The 20,548-nt window shown below is 40.9% G+C and overlaps 1 protein-coding gene across 7 annotated transcripts in view; it reads right to left on the bottom strand.

The window, feature by feature from the left end:
* Positions 1-20,548, bottom strand: part of ZNF423 (zinc finger protein 423) — a 275,029-nt gene that overhangs the window by 223,324 nt on the left and 31,157 nt on the right. For 5 of the 7 annotated variants that reach the window (XM_025213626.1, XM_025213621.1, XM_025213623.1 and 2 more), the window contains exon 2: positions 15,316-15,387. The exons of the other annotated variants lie outside the window; for them this stretch is intronic. The gene's annotated coding sequence lies outside the window, so the exon portion shown is untranslated. The remainder of the gene's footprint in view (positions 1-15,315; positions 15,388-20,548) is intronic. 7 annotated transcript variants of the gene reach the window in all.

Raw genomic sequence — 20,548 nt, 5'->3', positions numbered from 1 at the left:
TGGCAGGGGGTCAGGCTAGATGATCTGTTCAGGTCCCTCCTGACCCTAGCTACTATGAAACTATGAAACTATATTGTTCACGTGAAACCTAAATGATTGCATGGTTCGATGTTTGTTAATTCTCTAGTTGGTTGGGGGGTTTTTGAGTTTGACAGTATCAGTAAAACTGATCACAGTAATAAAAAGCTATAATATTCAGAATAATACTAAAACTAAGATAATGATATTAAGAAATATGAAAGTCAACAGAACAAGATAAGGAAAGAAAATAGTGGGAAGAATTATGTAAGTGGTTAAGCTGAGAGACTAGATATAGTTTACTTATCATGGAAATGACTTTGATTCCAGGGACCTCATTCACCCCTATTTCTTCAGGTAAGTTTGGCCTGATAATGGAGTGGTGAATAGGGTTCTACCTGTGGATAAGTCCAATTCCTGTTGCCTACAGATGTTGGTTCAGTTTATTAACAAATTCTCTTCAATGAAAAAACCTGCTTATTGTGTGTGTCCACACAAGACATTTACTGCGTAGCTGACAAGTCCTATCCTGCTACGGACTAAATAACTCCACAGCAGCGCACATGTAGACACTGCCCAGCTGGCTGGGGCACAAGGGAGCTTCAGTGTGGGGTCTTCCTGCTGGCTAGCCCCGCACTGAAGCTCCCTTGTGCCCTAGCCAGCCCCTCCGCAGCACACTGGACGCAGGAGCAGCCCCAGGTTGGCAGGCTGACCCCTGGTGCCCCATGCCTGCCAGGGCTGCTCTGCCTGGGGTCCACATGGTATGCCAGAATAAACCGCAGAGCTTGTTGCTCCAGAGTTAATTGCCCCTGGGTACACTTTCAAATGGTATGCCCGGGAGCAATTAACTGTAGAGCAATGAACTCCACAGTTTATTCAGGTGCCGTAATTGCACATGTAGACGTGTCCACTCTTTCATTGCTATACTGTCTGATATTTACTATAGTTATATTTTCAAAAGCACTTAAGCATCTGAGGAACCACTGGCAAGTTGCAAAATAATATGCAGATGAAACTGAATGAAAGTCAGATGCTGCAATCTAAGTTATTTTAGAAAAATGGGACTGAGGCTCTTCAGTTACTTAGATGCCTTTGAGATTCCATCCCTAGGTCTTATTAGGTATGTGTATTACTGCATATAACACACATTGATTCAGTAAAATGTCCTGATAATATTTGGAGCATGAGGAAATGCATGAGAAAGAGAACTCTGTTCTTTTCTCACTTTAATTTGCTTAAAAGACCTTTATTTCATCCAGAATACAAGCAAAGGAAAGACTCTTATACCATAACAGGGAAAAACCCTTTTAAAAAGGTGCCCAACCTATTAGAAAAGCACCGTTTTTAGGGGGAAATAAAAATCAGTCCCTGTATCACTGCCCAGCCTCTGTCACGTAAACAAGCGTATTACCCATTTCGCTCATGCCTGCCAGCTATGTTGATGAGAACCAGGTTACCTCTCAGCACAGAAACCAGACTGGCAGAAAGGTCCAATGAGTTTCCTGATACTTTCTCCAAAGTTTTAAATATACTGCAGTTTTGAGTTAGGAATTGAGTTTTATCTCGGTGTTTACCACCAGTTACAAAGTATAATTTAATCTACCTCAATTTTTTATTCTAATTTCTTTCTGTCAAATTTCTTTTCAATTGTTTCTATCAAAACTCTAAGGTCCTACACATTTTCCTTGAGAAAGCCATTCATTTTGTAAATTCAGATAATTAAATCAAACAAAAATGGGTATTTAAATCTAAACTAAGTGGAATGGACTTATGCATGGCTCATGCTGTTAGAATTCTACTGCAAGCAATTCTGCTACGTTTTCATTTATTAATTTGGTAAACCCTGATTTGTGACATTGGTTAATATGGAATGTACTGCTTTTAATAAAATTTAAAAAACAGGGGATAGTGAATAAAACACCAAGTGAAATAAACTAATCCCTTTGAATGAGCCCTCAGCAGTACACTTCCTGCATCCAATTGAAACCTGCACTCAGGGTTTGTACTTTCTGTGTGTTAACTAATTTCTGACTAGAGGTTTTCAGCTATTTATTTCAAGAATAATAAGTTAACTGCAACAGTCCTCCAGCGTGGTGATCTTTTTAGCAGGGATAACACATCCTCCCTTTACATGTTCCTAGGTTCTTTTTCCTACCAGTATGAGGTAAAGAAAGTGTGAAAAGTTATTTAAAAGAGTTAAAGCTAACATTAAAGTCCTGTCTCCCCTCAAGTCCTCCTCTAATTTTTCAGTTCTCAAGTGCCAGAACAGTAGACTGAAATGGGGTATACAACATTAAGTAATACAGCATCAAGCATTGAGAGCCTGGACATGAGAGCTTTTTATTGTTAAAAATAAATACATAAATTAAATACTTAAGCATGAATGTTTTGGGGCAAATAACTGACAATAGGAAAGGAATTAAGAAGACAAAAATCCAAACAAGGGAAACACTTTACATAATTAACCAGAGTCTCTCCAGAATTTTCATTAGTAATTTTTTTTATTTGCACTGGTGCTTTCTGCTTCTCACGTTTCTTGCAAACCACCTTAATTGGGCTCTTCAGTATACACTGAAAGTTCCTTGAGTTCTTCTTTAGTCTCAAAGGACACCTATGAAAGGTGGTACCTGAGACTGCTCATAATAACTGTTACTAGACAGAGCTAATAATGACCCTCTCTCACTAATGAAAAAAAAACACATTGTTGCAGCTGTAATTAAGCTTGTGAAGAGTTTAGTTGGAGAGAAATTAGATTTATTCACATGCTGTTCTGTTGCTGATGAAGCACCAGCTATTTGGGAGGACTTCTAATTAACCCTAATTTAGTTGATGTGCTCTTTAGTAGCCCCATTCCCTATATACTCTGTACTAGGTAAAAAGTAATAATAATAATAAATTAGCCATTTTTAAGAGGGTAGGTTTCTTTGCAGGGGACCAGCTCCAGATTTAGTCCTTAAATTATTAAATTTGCATTTTAGCATTTTAGATGCTGACAATTAAGAAAACCACACTTGAGAACATAATTCCACAAAGCAGCTCATTCTACAACAAAACCCTATCAGAGTAAAAAGTATTTTTTCTTTCACCTCCATCCTATAGGTAAAGCATTAGATATTTTTATATAGAGCAATTCCTCTACTAAATATTTTTTCTGAAGAAAGGAGTAGCTAAGCAACACAGCCTATGAGCCATATCATTCATTCCCCAAAAAGGGCTGCATAAGAAGAGCAAACTTAAGCAGATGTCATCCAGACCAGTGGTTCTCAACCCTTTTTTGAAACAGGACCCATTTGTAAACATCAATGGCCAGTCCCCCAGTGCCCCTCACCCCCAGGCCGCAGCCCCCCAGTGTGTGGGAGGGAGTGGGTGTGTGGGGCATGGGGGGAGGAGTGTGGGGCATCATGGGGGGGCCCCAAGTACCTCCTTGCAGGCTGGGGCTCTGACCGCCTGAAAGGGAAAAAGCCACCATTTCCCACGTTTTTCTCCTTTAAAGGAGAATCCATTTTTAAAGTTCATTGATCCATTTTTAAAGTTTATTCATTACCCTTTCACATATTCTTGTGACCCACTTTTGAGTCATGACCCACGTATTGAGAAACACCGATCAAGACCACACCGCAAGCATCTCTCTTCATCAAGGGAAGTGAGTGTGCTGGCCTAGCAAGGGGAGCAGGAGGCCTGTCTCTCCAACTACATGGAGCTCCACAAGATTTTCACACAGATTTTTAGGGCACACACACTTGGGGCCAGATATTCCCTATTGTCTTACCTGGGGCCTGGGGCCTTTTTCAAGCCACAGGCTGGAGCAACCCAGTGTAATGTAGCATGGGCCAGGTGGCTTTGGCAGTGCATCAGCAGTGGTGGGAGCAGGCTTTCCCTAAACCTGGGGTGTGAATCCAGCTCCCAGGCAGATGGTAGCTACACCAGGGCCAGGGAGCTGAAAGCTAAGTCCACACTGCTGCCTCTTCTCCCCACTCCCAGCCCACTCCTTACCCAGCCCACCTCCAAGATAGCTCTGCTCCTCCTGGAAGCTACACTTATACCATAGCCTTGAAACAGGAAGAGGAGGGAAGCGGGAGGGGACTCAGAGGAGACAGAGAGAACACAGCTTCCTACTCCCCCACCCCAGTGCAGCTCCCCTCCATCTGGAAACTGCACCGATGCCTCAGCTTTGGGGACAGGGAACAAGGGAGCAGGACTGGAGAAAAGTGGCGGCAGCAGCATGGGCACAGATTCCAGCTCCCCAGCTCTGGCACAGCTCCTTGCTGCTCAGCCCCAGTGCGGGCACAAGCAACACCCTGTGGCTCCGTGGGTCATACCCACTGGTTCCACAGGCCAGATCTGGCCCATGGGCCCGTATGTTGCCAACCCCTGATCTTAACAGTTTCCCAGCATGGCACCATAAGTATCTGACCATTTCTGTTATCAATAGCTCACTTTCTGGGCAACAATGTACTGAGTATGACTAGACAAAAACTAATCTAAGAGATAAGCATGAACTTCCCTAATGATGTTAGCATATAGACCCATGCAGAGGAACTCTCCTCCGCCTATGTTTGCCTCTGCCTAGCCAAGCCCTACTGAACTGATGGGATCCAGACTACATTGGATTTCTCAGGATATAGATCTGTAAACTCCCAGAACAAGGTGCCACAGCCACATTGGCTTCCATCTCAAGAGTTTTATAGCCAATGGGGGAACTGTCTGTTCCTTTCACCCAGTTTCTTTTGTTCTCTGATCATAAGTAATCTATTTTGAAATTCCACTTCCTATGTTCTCAGTAGTATAAAATCCACTAAACTGATCTGATTTTAACATATTCAGTTACAGTGCCAAGATAAAATCATTTCAATCTTAGGGCATGTTTTTTCATCTAATATGTGACTGATGGTTGTGCAATGCATAAGATATACTGTTTGAAGTACCTATATAACAAACAGAAAGAGTATTTAAAATACAACAGGCTTAAAATTTCAGTGTACAATAAATGAAAGTTCACTACTATTCATCAACTATTTAGAGAAACAACGTCACTAGTGAAAATTCTTAATTCAGCTTCATGTGGAATATACTATAAATGGTAAACAACTCACATAACCTGCTCTGATCTCTTTGTTGGAGTGGTGCTAAAAGGCAAATATAGTGTAATTCTGACATGCAGAAAGTAGAACAAGCTTGTCAGTTAAATCCAGATGTGCAGAGAACATCTGGACAGGTTATTTTCCTGGTATTTTCAATACTACAGCTGTATGAAATGCATCAAACTTTCAGCAAAAACAAAGAAAAATAGAATTTTACTTTTTTTCACCAAAATCCAGTTTTATCAATTTGCTATTTGCTAATTAGTACCTTCCATTTCCTAAAATTATAATATGTACATCCCAAGGTACAGAGAAGTAGAAAATGAATGATGAAATACAGCTTACACCAACCTTGGTCTGATCTACATCATGTCTAAACAGTATGTGAATATTTGACTAATGAAAATGAGGAGATAGCAGTAGGTAAAGGCACATATAAAGCAAACAGCTCAGGCCAAATGTATACCTGGTGTAATACCACTGATTTGCTGACTTCAGTGGGGATACACCAGGGAGGAATTAAGCAACTATATACGCTTCCCCATTTGCGTCTGTTAATGCATCTTGATCCTGGCCTGCCAAATTAGTGCCTTTTTTGTCCTGTGATGCTCTTGCCACTCCTATCAGATTATTCCAAGATGTGGCTTTCTGATGTGAACTAAAATTCAGCAATGACTAGGATAAATCTACAAACTAATTTTCTGCTGTTATCCTAGATCAAATTTGACGACGGTTTTCTAGAGATGGAAGCATTTTTCTGTAGGGATTTCCATTTTGTTCCTTGGGGTGCTCCCTATTTCCTTCTCTTCATTCCCCTAAGTCACTTTCTCTTTTAAAGAGCACCACAAAAACCAGACAGCAAGGAAAGAAGAGAACTGGTACGATGTGTAATCCATGACATTCCTCTCCACTGTACTTCATACCCCAAATGCGATGACACAAAAATGAATTCCTTTCATACTAGCTGTCTCATAATAAGCTGCAAAACTATGGTAGGGGTATCAGGAGAAAATTCCAGGAGCATCCAATTCACCAAGAAAAATATTAATAGCAAAATTTGAAATGTTGACCTCAGTCAATATAAAGATTTATTGCCCCAGTATTAACTTTTTTTTGTTTTTTGGAAAGTTAAGAAAGTTATATTAAAGATTAAAAGCAATTGTTTTTCTGGGACTAAACGCTGGTCTCACATATACCAGCATAACTATGACCTTGTACACGGTTCATGAGTGTAAATGAAAGAAAACTGGCAACAAGTTTGTTTTGCTTAGCATAAATCAAGCCATAGATGCCAAATGATTTTTACACCAAACATTTTTCTTCATGGGATAACTGTTAACAGCATCTCTTTTGGAATGCATAGGCTAAAGATAATGAGCCCAAATGAAGTTGAGTAACTTGTTTAACTGTAAGTTCATGTCTACAGCATATGGATTCTGCTCACCAATACAAAGCCAACATTACAAATACATATTTAACAAATATTGCAACAAACAAATACGTATTAAAGTCAAAGCTATAACATTTAAGATGTATCTGTTGCAGTCAAAAAATTGACTGCATACATCTTAGCCACATATGCTGTTGGTTCAAAACTTTTGGTGAAATATTAGTACAATAACAGGACATATAAATAGTCCATTGAGCCTGATATCCTAAATTGGCCACTACCAGTTAGTTCAAAGTACAAAGGGCAGCATAAGAAAATATGGGTAAATTTTACATATTCTTACCAATGGAGGGCAGGTATGAGGGAAAACTCCTCCCCCATTCTTTTTCTTTAGATAATACTATAAATGGAATCTCTTACAATCATTATAGATCAGATTAAACTCTCAAACTCAAACCCCTTCAAATATGTATCAAGAACACTCCTATAACTGCCTTTTTGGAGCAATCCAAAAATGAAGGAGTCAATGTTTCCAATTAGATGCAAATTCAATCTCACAGAAGTCCAAATTTGAGTGTATGGCTAAAATGGCCTTTAATATTAACATTAAGCCATAGTTTCACCTTTGAACCCATCCCAACCCAAAATTAAGGAGCAGAGAAAACCACCATTCAGATTATGAAAGCACTCTTGCATCATTTTCCTTTTTCTCCTGTTTTCCATTTAAATACTTTTAGAATTTAAATTAACAGGTAATAAAACAGCTGTATAACAATGATCTTCCCCTTTCCTCAAAATGATTTTTAGTAAAAGATTAGCACAACAGATGAAGATAAAATATATACAGCCAGAGCTACAAATCAAAATTTCACTACATTGTTTTCAAGGAGTTCCTTCTGCCAAAGCATTTTAGTCAAACCTGAACTTACCATTCATACACATATGTACACCAACAGACAGCACTTCTACCAATATTTCTTACAAATTGAACAACAGCACCGGTTCAAACATCAGCTTTAAAACATGTACATGTTTCACAGAAAGCCTCATGGTGTCAGTGGTTTTCTTTACCCAAATGAAAGCTTCCAAATATGAGGGAAGAAATTTGTCTACAGGGTCCCTCCATTTTATGCAGGCAAAATAACTTGCTTAAGAAAATAACGCCATTTTCAGCAAAAACACTTTAGAAGAGAAGTGTGAGAAGGGGTAAAAGATGACTGCCATCACACCATAAGGAAAATCCCTGACTTCTCCCTTCCCTTCTCTCTCTCTCTCAGCTTTTTAATAGAATAAAATATAGCATTGCTAGAAAACAAAACAGTACTTGCAACAACTGGTGAGAATTTAAGAAAACAGCTTTGCTCTAGTTATAATGATGTTCACAGTGCAATAAAGTTTCATTGCCCTCAAAAGTGCCTTTTGGATTCAGCACAAAAGGTAACACCATACTTCAGATTATTTGTAAAATTTAAAGTTCTCCAGTATAAAGGAGTTAGGAATATCTCAGTTTTGAGTTTTGCTTTTCCCCCTTTGTAAAGCGGGAGACTCAAATGCTTTCTCCACAAATACTGTATAGAAGTTTTACATCAGCATTAAATGTATTATTCTTGGCATGCCTATGAAATTCCTTTTTTTTTTAAATGCATGCATTCACTTCAAGTGCAAAGCTTGTTATTTTCCAGCCAGATCATTTTAGGGCTACTTAAATATCAATAAATGGAAGTAACCCATCTTTATCAGTCACAAACTGCCCAGAGAATTTAAGAAAATACAAAACTGAAATACATTTCTAAATCTCCACACTGTTCAGTACCATTCAGCTCCAGTGTCATTTAGACTTCTGTTTTTCTATATTTATCTGCTAAAGAATTTATTCCTTTCAAAGGAAATGTCCTTAAAATGAGGCTTATATTTGTACTTCCATTGCCCATGCACTCTAGTTTCATTCATACAATAGCAGTTGCCAAAATGAGCTATTTCTTCATTTTTTGGTACCATGCCCTTCAAGGAACCTTATTAGAAAAGACCATTTCTTAATTAACATTTCTGATCTTTAATCCATTACACATGCCTTTAATCCCATATGGAGAAGCTTTTGGCCCACTTCCTCACAGTGACTGTAGGATGCAATAGGCAAGCAATTTGTGCTGAGGGCTCTTTCACAGCTGGACTATAGAAAAACTGTTTGTAGGGTTGTATATGTTCTCCCTAGTCAAGCAGTATATATTTTCATCTATGATTTGTATTCTTTTTTTAATAAAGGTTTTAGACATGCATTATTCAAGGTTAAAAATCAAATCTATAAAGCAAAGCCACCAGATTTAAACTTCAAATATGAGCAGCAAAACTCTTAAGTGGGAGATTTAGTCGACCACCAACAAGTAAATAGTACAAAAAGTATGAAGTAGTAGGTCTCTTATATCATTTTACTTGCAAATAATTATAGCAATTACAATGTGCCAACAGGTAATTAACATAACAGGCTTCACAACTCACTAAAATTTTTTTAAACATACTGTATGGCTGTAAATAAATTGGTTATTTGGTACTTCTGATTTGGTGGGGATATTAGTTAATAATTATAACATAGCTGAGCAGATCTTTAAAAAGAATAGTCCATAAGCCAGATAATTTAATTAGAGGCTTGATCTTGTCAAAGATTTACAGACAGTGTTTGCAAGCAAAGTATGTGCTTTTCCATTTCTCTGTTCTGTATTTACTGTCTAATAACTTATAAATGCCAAAACCATCTGAATTACACATGTTCTTGAAAAGAGGCATGACTAATAAAACATGCAAATAAGCAGACAGTTTGGTCACAAACTGGATGAATGATTACATCTGAAAGATAAATTATTTGTTGCCACATTTTGCCTTCCGTCAGCACTATACAGGCAGTCCTCGGATTTACAATACAATTGGTTCCTGAAAACTGCATCTTAAGTTGAAACGTAACTCAGAACCAATTTTCCCATAGGAAACAATGTTATAAATGGGGGATTGGTTCCTGAACCAAGGCCTGATACCCTGTTTTCACCAAAAATACCCCAGAATTTTGTACTCAATCAGTTATAGATGAGTAATATTACATTAATGTATTTAAATTGTAAATAGCAATCGTATTGATTTGGAAGGACTTATTGGAGGTGACTTTGCTGTACTTTCTGAAGGGCTCTTGGTTGGACTTTCTGAAGGGCTCTTGGCTGGAGTCTTCTCAGGAGTCTTGGCTGCAGGTTTTTCTGGAGTCTTGTCTGCTTTCTTAAAGAAAATGTCCAAGGATGTTCTCTAGGGAGATGGACGATGCAGCGAACTTGTTCACTGGTATGGCGTCACGGTGGATCAAGCGTTGTAAAGTCAAAACTGGCATCAAATAGTTGAAACAGGGTGTCAATTTATAAATGTTGTAAGTGTGAAACATTGTAACTCAAAACATTGTAAGTCGAGGACTGGCTATATAGACTTCCAGAGCTGCAGAATGATGAAATGGAATGGGAGAGCCAGAAGCTGAAACACAGTTTAATCCTTTTCCTAGTTAAAATTTTACTAACTTTTTTTGGAACTAAGAATATGACTTACATTCTTCACACTTCTTTTTTAATAAAGCAGCACTTTGGTTTTTCTGGAACCAAGAAATCACAATGGCTTTGCTGAAGATAGGTAGGCACCAGAGAAAGCATAAGTCACAATCATTCAAAATATCTACAGAGAGGTGAGCTGAACATCTCAGTCATCCATATTCCAATCCACTGTTAGGTTTCTGTATTGGTCTTTCAAACCTTCCTCTGTGTTGCCATTCATCCTTAAAGGCTAAGTACAGACTTTCAAAAGTCCAAAGTTGAATCAATTTAATCTTCATAGGTTAGTCTATGCTGCATTGATTGAACCAATAAGCAACAGACATTCACTTTTGATTCCAGAAATGAAGACACATACATGCCTGCAGTGGCCCAGGCCTGAAGCTGCGGGGCTCTAGAGCCCACCTCCCTGCTTGGCTGGAGCAGACAGCTTGGGCCAAAGCTAGCCTGCCCACCCTGCAAGGGGGAGAGGTTTGTGGGGGAGATACAGAGCATCCTAGGATGCTGGGGAACTCAGAGTTAACTCAAATCTGGAGGGGATCTGGGACAGAAGTTCAATAAACCTATTTAACCTAAATCAGTTAAGTCTAATACTGCATCCATTCTGTTTTTTCTGAAACCAGTTTTAGCCATTTTGAAGGTGTTTTATTCGCACTGAACTTCTCTTGTGTTACAGATTTGAACTGGCTTTTGATCACTTATACCAGTTTGTGTGTAACTTCTGTCCCTAGCCAAAAGGGACACTCAGTGACAGACATAAGGCATCTCATATCTCATTTTAAATGTCCCCATTAAAGTTTTCCCACTCAAAACACACACACACCCCTGCACACATGAGATGAGACCAGATCGCTATTTAGATAGTGGGATCAGGATCTTTGGCAGCCAATATTTCAAAGGTTTTCTCAGATATCAAATGACAAAAATATAAAAGTAACTTCAATTTGTGGTAAATTGAGTCATTTTATTTAAGGTTTAAAACAAAGAAGGAAATTAGCTATGGTTGCACCTACCATATTTTTCCTGCATCTAAATCAACCCCACATTTTCAGTTTCAGTTTGAGGAAGAACAGCTTTTTCCATTAATATAAGTCAAAGATTCCAGATAAACATCATGAACTGCTATTATCCTTATAAATCCCACAGAATCAAATAACCAAGAAGAGGATATGAAGAGTTAAGTGTATTAAAAAGACTAAAATAAAAACTTCACTGAAATAACTTCTACCCTGGTGTTTTCATTGTATGAACAAAAATACTGCAGATACAAAAGGAGGAGGACACACGGTCATAATCAGAACAATAGAGTAACTCTGAGTTGTCTCAACATGTCTTGTCTTAGTTGTCTATATTTTGTAGTGTAAAATTTTGGGGGGGAAGCAATACCTTATATTTACATATTCTTGTACTGCAAGAAGTACAGCATCATTAGTAAAACTAATACTATTAATGGGTGCATGACAGGGCACTTTTGGTGCCTGCCACTTTAAGGCTGAGAGCAGGCAGCCGGCAGGTGTGGGCCAGCCTTGATGAGGCCTCTGTTTTAGATCCAGGCTCTCAGGGCTGAGTCAGCAGTCTGCTGCTGGCAGCCAAAAGAGCAACACCTGGCTGAGCTGCTGCTCGGAACATCCTTGGTTGCAAGGGCAGGAGGTGTGGGGATGGCAGGAGGCTCCTGGTCCTGGGTATGACTCAAAACTGCACCCTGCTGAAGAAGGATGGTCTGGTGGGGCTACCCGTGGCAGGGGAGCTCTCCACAAATGCCAGGCCAGGTGCCTCCCCAGTGAAATGTAGGAACGGACGCCTTAAAACCCCAGCCCCCACATCCTGGTGGGTTACTCAGACTTAGGGACAGACACGGGGGCCAGGCACATCTGCAGACACCTGAGCCCCACAGGTGTGTAAGACCCCAGAGGCCCCAGTGAGGGGGCAGTAGCATGGCCCAGAGACAGGGCAGGAGTGTGGCCCCAGAGGCAGGTAGTAGTGTGAGTTGGGCCCACACAAAGTAGGGTGCATCACTGCAACCTGAAGGACTGTGCATAAGCAAGGTGCAGAGTAGGGTTGCAGGGGTGACCTGAAGGGCTGTACTGGGGGGGGAGGTGGGGTGCTGAGTAGGGCTGTAGAGGCAGCCCGAAGAGGCGCATGGGTCAACCCCCATGAGTATGTTAATGTGGAAAGTTGCCCAGTGAGGGGCTAGGGGCAGAGTCAGCCCTATGTGAGGTAAGGTCGGAGCCATGTAGAGTATGGAAGCTTGAGCGACCCGAAGGGCTGCATGGGGTACCGCCAGAGAGATGGCTACTCAAGGGAGCAGGGTAGGTAGAGAGTGGCCCAGTGACAGGTGGTATACAAGAGGCCCAGTGAGAGTGGGCAGAGTGAAAGAGGCCCCAGTGAGAAGGGGGTGGTATGAATGTGGCCCAGCGAAGGGCAGAGTGATACAGTCTCAACATAGGACTGAGTTTGGCCCGGCCTTAAACCAGAGGAGTAGTAATAATCTGGATGCCATCTGCGAGTCATGGAACATGGTGTAGGGACGGTACAGAGCCATGGACAGAGCCTCCTGGTATCGGAGCATTAAAATGGGCAGCCTCCCACATTTTACACCGGTTTATGGAACAACAAATTGTGGCAGGCAAGATTGGGTAGATTGCCCAAGTTGGCCCCCTGTCACAGGCTGATAAACAGGGGGATCCCTGTTTCTGTTTGGTTTGCCATGGGAAAACACAGAAAAACATGAATATTCTCCTTTAACAGAAAAACACGGGAAACAGCAGGTTTCCCCCTGCAGGCTGGCAGAGTTCCAGCCTGCAAGGAGCTGCTTTAGGGGGAGTGGGATGTTGGGGGCACAACATGCATGTGCACATGCACGTGGCAGCCAGGAAGTGGTGGACAGCACCTCCTGCAGCTCCCTTCAAGTAAGTCTATGGGGGTAGGGGAGGGAGGGGGACACAGGCAATGCACTGGGGCAGGGGGTTGGGACAGGCCATGGGCCAGGGGGGCTGGGGAGTACAGATGACATGGGGGGGCAGGCCAACACCCCCCATTCCATACACACCCACCCCATTCCCCACACAAGCACTCCCTTCCTCATATACTGGTGGACTGGGAGCAGGGGACAGCGGGTTGGGCAGGGGCACCTGCAGGGCCAGGGGCTGTGGGTCCATAGTGGGGGGAAATGGCATGGGCACGGACAGGGAACCAGCATATCAAGGATGCTCAGCACCACAAAGCGGCAAGGGAGGGGGAGGAAGAAGGGACGACAGCCACAGCTGGACCTGCATCATGGTGAGCAAAAGGGGCACAGAGTTAGCACTGGGTGGGGGACTGTGGGTGGGGAGTGAGGAGTACCTAGGGTCATGGGGGGCTGCAGGTCAGGAGTGAAGGGCCATGCTGACAAAATGGGGTCATGCTGAGGAAATGGGATCATAAATAGGGTCACGCTGAGGAAAAGTCTGGGAAGCGCTGCATTAGAGGTCCCTTCCAACAGGTTCTAGCAATCTGTATTGAATAAGCAAAGATTGTTTGGGTTCCAAATTGTGAGTTTCATGTGGCTCACCCACTGCAGAGGGACTGAAAAAATGGAATTCAGTGGCTTCTGTTTATTCCACTTATGTATCTTTTTTTTTCAATCTTTTGTTTAAAATTCCCACTCTCATGACTAGTGTGATTTCCCTTAATCTCAACTATAAATCATCCACTGTGGCATTAATTTTTATTGATCTTTTCCCCTCTGAAAACACCAGACCAATTTCCTATGTTCTGTTATTCCTCTTTTACATCCAGTCTGGAAACTTTTAGCTACCAGTTACAACTACATGTAAAAAATTGCCTTGCAGTATTCAGCAAGTCCAAGTCAGAAAATTCTGCAAAGGCTGAAGAGATTGCTCCATTATAGGCTTGCTTATTTTTTATCCCTATGGCTTTTTAATTGCACAAATGTAAAAACCACTGCATCTGCCTCCTGAAGATTCATAGCTCTGTTGGTCTAGTCCTCCTGGGTTCTTCTCTGACTCCTGCCAGCCAACATCTGTAACTGAAAAAGCCACTGCCCTACAGAATCTACTTAAGACAAACAGGACAAACAGCACCTACCAATCCAAAAGCAAGAATCCCTTCAAACAATGTAGTAAGCAAAAACTTCACTCAGTATGTTGTGGGATCAGTCTAGGAGAGGCACCAGACACGATGCCATAAGTGCCTACATAAAAGAATAGCTGAAGCATGATGCAGTTCTAAAGAGGCACAGTAGGAGTTCAGTGTTAGGGGTAGAGCTTTTGTATTGCCTCTTCAAAGGGGAAAAGATAACAGGTTTTGAGGATGGGGTATAGAGTTATACAAGGAGGGCTGTTTCAGTATTGGACAGTACGGGGGTACAAAGAAACAGATACAGGTGTGGGACAGAGATATACTTTCTATTAGGAGCAGTGAGATTTAATTAATGTTTGTAAAGTGCTTTGAGATCTCTTCATAAAATGATTTACTAAAATAACTTCTAGAAAGCATAATTTGCCAGGTCATCCAGTCTGCTTCTGTCACAAAATCCACAGGAGGTTAGCAAATCCAGACCACTGTAGAATCAGATAAATCAGAGATGAGAAAGACCTATTAGGTCATTTTATCCATCCAACTGCCAATACAAGTCTGTTCCTACAGTGTATTTTTAAGTGCTTTGTCCACTCCAGTTTGAAAATGACCTAAGTGATGCAAGATTATCCCACGGTCTATTAGATCTCTCTATTGGGAAATGTTCCCTGATAGTCAGCCTAAGATTTCCTTTGCTTTATTTCATCCCATTACTGCTAGTTATACCCCCTTGGGCCATTCTAAACAGTAGATCTAATTTTGATTTAAAAACACAGAAAAAATTCACCTAAGTTCACCCCATTGCTTGTGTAGCAGGAAAGTAACAAAGTAGCATAAGAAGAAAAATCACAGAAACTAACTGCAATCCATATAGAAGAGGTTAGGAGGCAATGCCTCTTCTTGCTATCTGGCAACTCCCCTTAACAAATATGTTGAGGGAGCAGTATCCTAGCCAGAGAGCCGATTGTGAACCAGGAAAAGAAAACCCAGGATGCTGAGGTTTGGTGAGCCCACCCCTGAAAGGGATAGGAAACTAGGAAGATTATGAATGAAAGCCCATTCAGAGCAAGGGAATTAAAAGGTAAAGGCAGAAGACCTTCACTCCACCAGATAATATACAGGTTTCAGCAATGTGAGGATTGGTGTGTTGCAAACCATACAAGCAAGAACTTACTTTGCTGTTGAATTGATAGTGTTTCTTTGCCCAACAGAACTAGGAAAACAGCAGCTGGAGTCTTAAGAATACCTGCACAAAGACAGCCCGGCTTAAAGTTCAGAATAAAGGATGTCACAGTATACTGAACTCACTGTCCACATCATATGAATGTGGCCTGCTTTCTTAGCAAAGCTGATTTACAAATACATTTAGAACAGTGAAAAAACTCAACATGAGAGTGGCATTACTCCAAAAAGGGATTAATCCCAAAGAGGGTGAAATAATTAACTGGTAGGCTGAGTTTATGTGTATGGTGTTTCAGTTTGGATGGTAGATTTTATATCATGCCTCTGACAACAAACCATAATGGTAACATCACATTACAGTTAAACAATAGTGATGCTGGCACACACCCACTATGACAACTCAACTTCAGATGAGTTTAACTCAAAGCCCTCACTGAGATATAGTAGGTTGGATCTAGTCTCAGACTTAGATAATACATAAATGGCAGAATGGCAGATATCTCTGTGAGTAAGAGGTCTGCAAGTCAATGGAGTGCATTTATACTGTGTGTCAGTGCCCCAATCCTTCCCTGACTTAACTGCATATTTTAATCTGTTTACCACCAGGAGTCTGCACGGCTGCTGATCATTGCTGATCCGTTTTAGGGAAACTGCATGAGGGGCCTGACAGCATTAACAGTCCACCGCAGTTCTTTAACTTTACATAAGCAGATTTAGCTTTTAAAAAATTGTTGGGGGCCTTGGAGGAGTTAGGTTAGGAAAAGGGGGAACACCTCAATATCTAACTTTTAAATGAGCCTTTATTTCCTATCTTTTCTACCCCAGGAAACTAATTTTCCTCCTGAATGCTGTAGCTATAATCTTCCCAATTAACATTTTTAATAATAAGTATTTTCTAGATAATGCCATAATACTCACACAGGTGTGTGCTTCTAATTTAAATACTTACACACATGCTGTGCACACATCAGAAAATTGTTCCTTCCTGTAGGAGATTCCCTCCCTAAACAAAATGAGAACACCTATAGCATCGCACCACCAGAGACATCTGAACAGATTTATAGGGTAACGTCTCTTTCCATGACAGATGTGTGTGTCAAAGCAGTACTATACAGTACACAGCAATGGGTTCTGAAGGAACTGCTTCTGGAGGAATTTAATTTTTTATAGTTCTCCTTTTCCTTAAGGTGATACGGCCACAGGATGTCAGTCGAACAGAACACTGAGCCCACGGGATCTTCTGTCACTCCAGCTAACAACTTAGTTGTTCAAAGAAACATTCCGATTTCTGCCGGGCTTGTCGAGCTATGAAATAAAATTCATTCACAGGAAGTAATCTCCTTTACAGACAAAAACAAAGTTTCCTCAGGAGCCCCTACAGCTGCAGTGAGATGGTAAAGGTTTATCATTTTTTTAATTGCCTCTTTTTAGATTATACTTGTCTCAAAATACTATATTTTATCTCTGATGTTTACGTGGCCCCCATTACTGAACTGAGCGCTTCACGATTTTTCAAATGTTTAGACTCAAACCAGCCCTGTGAGATAGAGAAGTATTATCATGATTATTATTTTTGTTTTAAAAACAATAAAATACATGTAAAATAAAAGGCTCAAGAAACAAATAGCCATAAAAAATTAATTACAATATTTCCTTATCCAAGAATGCATAACTATTACTATACCTAAGCCATAATAAGAAACTCTTAGCAAAAGCAAAATAAACTCTGGGAAAAAATGCTATTAGTCCCCAAGTGAACCAAGCCAATTCTTAAAGTCTAATCCTCTTAACATATTCAGTGTGGTCAGAAGAAGGAAGGGAGAATGATAACTCTGGCGAGTAAACATGGTTGGGTATAAGATTCAGCTTCCAGACTGAGAGAACTGTTCAGGTCCTCTCAGGGGAAAGCACATAACCAAAGGAGAAGGAAAGTTTTGCAAGGTTTTCCTCTTGGAGTGTTTTTTAAATGTTGTTTCAATGATAGTTGGGTAAAAAGTAACTAATGTTACAAAGGCATCTGAGGCCCCTTTAGGCATGGGAGGGACGGATCAGCACCATAGATATCCAGGGAACAATTAGGCCCCAAAATCTTGAAATCCAGTCAAATCATGCACCTGGTCTCTTTGGAGCCTACTCAAAGCAACCAACCAACCAACCACAAAGTTCCCACAGTTAAGATTTACACTAAGAGTTCAAAAAGGTTTGGTATAAGCAGTGTTTGAATCTGACCAGGAGGAGGATTCTCCAGTAGTTTCATTTTTCTTCCATTTTTGCAGAGTGCCTAGCAAATAAAGCTAGCCATCCTCGAAACACAGTTCTCCCATGTGGCCCAGTCTTCTGACATGCTGACTCCAATGGAATGGCACTCCTTCCACTGGCAGCAAATTTGGCCCATCAGTCACATAATGGCATGTATTCTTGAGTCTCTCGTATAGCAGTGCTGCCAGCTAAAAAGATCATTGTTTTGGATAAACCAACCACAGGAAATTATAGCATGTTTAGGGACTCTGTCATTTTACAGGCACCATCTTGAATTTCATCTCTAAGAGAACAGAATCCAACCAGTCATTCTTAAAAGCTTTAGTTGGCTTATTTTTATTTCTATTTATTTGAGCTCTCCCCTTATTCAAAGCAACTAGTTGGAACTATCAAGACTTCTGAGACTGCTGGTTATACTCTCTCCAATTTATTGTAATTTTTATTATTTATTTGCATTACACAAATATCTTGGACTCCAAAGCACCAGGTGCTGCACATACTCTAATAAAGAATCCCAAAGGGCTTAAAATTGTATTCATTCTAGTGAGATGGATGCCACAAGCAAAGCAATTTTTAAAAACAAAATCCTTGTTTTCTTTAAATAAATACAGAATTAATCTGTCTTTCTGATTTGCAAGTCAAGATCAAACTTATTTGGCATATTAAAAAGAAAGTCTTTCATCTATATAATCAAGGGCCTTGAAATCCAAGGTCAGTGCAGGGTTCACTGTGTTCCATGCTCCATTAATAAAGTTCACGAGTCTTTCTGTTTCTTGGAGAACACTTAGCGTGTTAGACTGTCTCAAATGTAACAATTCCTCAGGTTAAAATTTAGCCCAGAATCTTACAGTCCTGATTCACTAATGAATCACCCTTTTAAATAGGGATTTCTTAGTTTGAAGTGCCTCAATAAGGGTGCTGCTGAAAGATAAAAGCTTTTAATGTTCTCTCAACTTACCTTAGAAGTGCTCTGATATGAAGAACACACATCCAAGTGACAGATTTTCATTCCAACACTTAAATAGGATAATACCTTTCACGCTTCAAAAAAAATGTTTTTAAGGTATTTTCATATTACCAGGTGATGAGGCCCTCTAAGGGAGGAAAGGAGGAAGAGATGAAGTTCAGCCTCACCTGTGCCACCACCTACCACATGGAAAAAATGAAGGCAAGGGTCACGGGAACACTATGAAGAAGAACCAATTTTGCTGTGGGTTGTAGGGGCACCATGAGTTCAGTCAAGACAAGACCATAGAGAAAGTAAATCTAGGATCCACATAGAATCACAGAATAGTAGGGTTTGAAGAGACCTTAGTTGGTCATCTAGATCAACCCTCTGTTCAGAGTAAGATCAACCCTGACTAAATCAACCCAGTCAAGTGTCTGTCAAGCCTGTTCTTAAAAATGTCCAAAAAATAGAGATTCCACAGCACCTGTGTGCATAGCTTGTTCCAATGCTTAACCTAGAATTCCCTTGTTGCAATTTAAGGTCATGACTCCTTGGCCTGTCCCCTGAACTTATAGAGAAGTATCTATCTCCATCCTCCACATAACCACCCTTTACGCATTTAGATTGCCTGTACACGAGCACAGAGGCTGTTTCAACATGCTGTAATTATGGCACAGCAGAGCAGACTCAATTAATCAAGTCTGCTGGAACATGGTAATTACCAAACAAGCTTTAGTTCAAGTGCCCCTGCTGCCATTTTGAAGTGCGGGAATGCTGATACACAAGACACTGTGGTGCTTTAATTAAAGTGGCTCTCAGAGCTGCTCTAATTAAAGCACCGCCTTGCCCCCCATCCCTGGAGCACATGTAAAAGTGCCCTTAAAGACTTATCAAATCCGTATCCCGTCCCTCCTCCCCGCCCCCAACACAAGTCATCTTTTCCCAAACTAAATAACCCTAGTTCTTTCAGCCTATCCTAATAAATTATGTTTCCCAGGCTTCTACTCATTTTTGTCACTCTCTGATAGACTCTAGCTTATCCACCCCGGTCTTGATGTGAGGGGCCCAAAATTGAATGCAGTACTCCAGGTAAGGCTTCATCAGTGATGAATAGAACAGTGAATCATTTCCCTTGATTTGCAAGTGAGGCAAATAATTAATACAGCCCAACTGGCCTTTTTTGCAACAAGAACACAGGAGGAGCACATAAAATACACCTTAAGGGACAGAAATAAAGACCTGAGAGACAGACCTAAAAGGAGCAGGAATCTTCTAGGAGGAGACCCTCAGCAGTGTCAGGAGAAAGAGCTCTCTGTACTTGGTGGCGAGCCAGCTAGAAAGTCAGGGGGAAGATTTGCGTTGCTTTGAGCTTTATGTAAATAAGCCACTCTCCTAAGAGTGGAAAGTTACTGATAACACTCACACTGTGTCTTCCTAGGAAAGAAGGAAAACTCAGGCAAAAGTGGGGCCTGATTAAATCCAAGGTCAGCATGGGGTTTCACCATGCTCCATGCTCCTTTAATAAAGTTCATAAGTATTTCTGTTTCTTGGAGAACACTTAGTGCATTAGAATGGCTCAGATGTAACAATTCCTGGGCCCAAGGTAGTGAAATGCGAATGTAATGCATGTAACAGCAGGAGGAACTAGGGGGCAGACCCAAGCTTATTCAAATAGTGGTACCAGAGAAGGGAATACCAAAAAAATTCTGCAAGCTCATACCTACTGCTTCCAATACTGGGGGATATTTGGAGACGATCTCTCATAAGATCCAGCCTTGGTATTTCTAGTTAGGCTGGAGAAAATATGTTAAGGACTGGTGTTGGTCATGTAAGGGGTGTGGTGCCCAAAAGGGACTGAAGAGTATTCCTAGGGCCCCTATGGTCTCCATGCAGTCTGGAAGACCCCTGGAAAGGATAGCAATGGATATCCTGGGCCCCACACCCATTACACCATGTAGAAACCAGTATGTTTTCGTAGTGACCGACTATTTTGCCAAGTGGGCAGAAGCATACTCTT

Source organism: Alligator sinensis, unplaced genomic scaffold (assembly GCF_000455745.1).
Source record: "Alligator sinensis unplaced genomic scaffold, ASM45574v1 scaffold933_1, whole genome shotgun sequence".
Classification (NCBI taxonomy): domain Eukaryota; kingdom Metazoa; phylum Chordata; order Crocodylia; family Alligatoridae; genus Alligator; species Alligator sinensis.
Note: the sequence above shows the minus strand (reverse complement) of the source record. Positions and strands in the feature narration are given on the sequence as shown.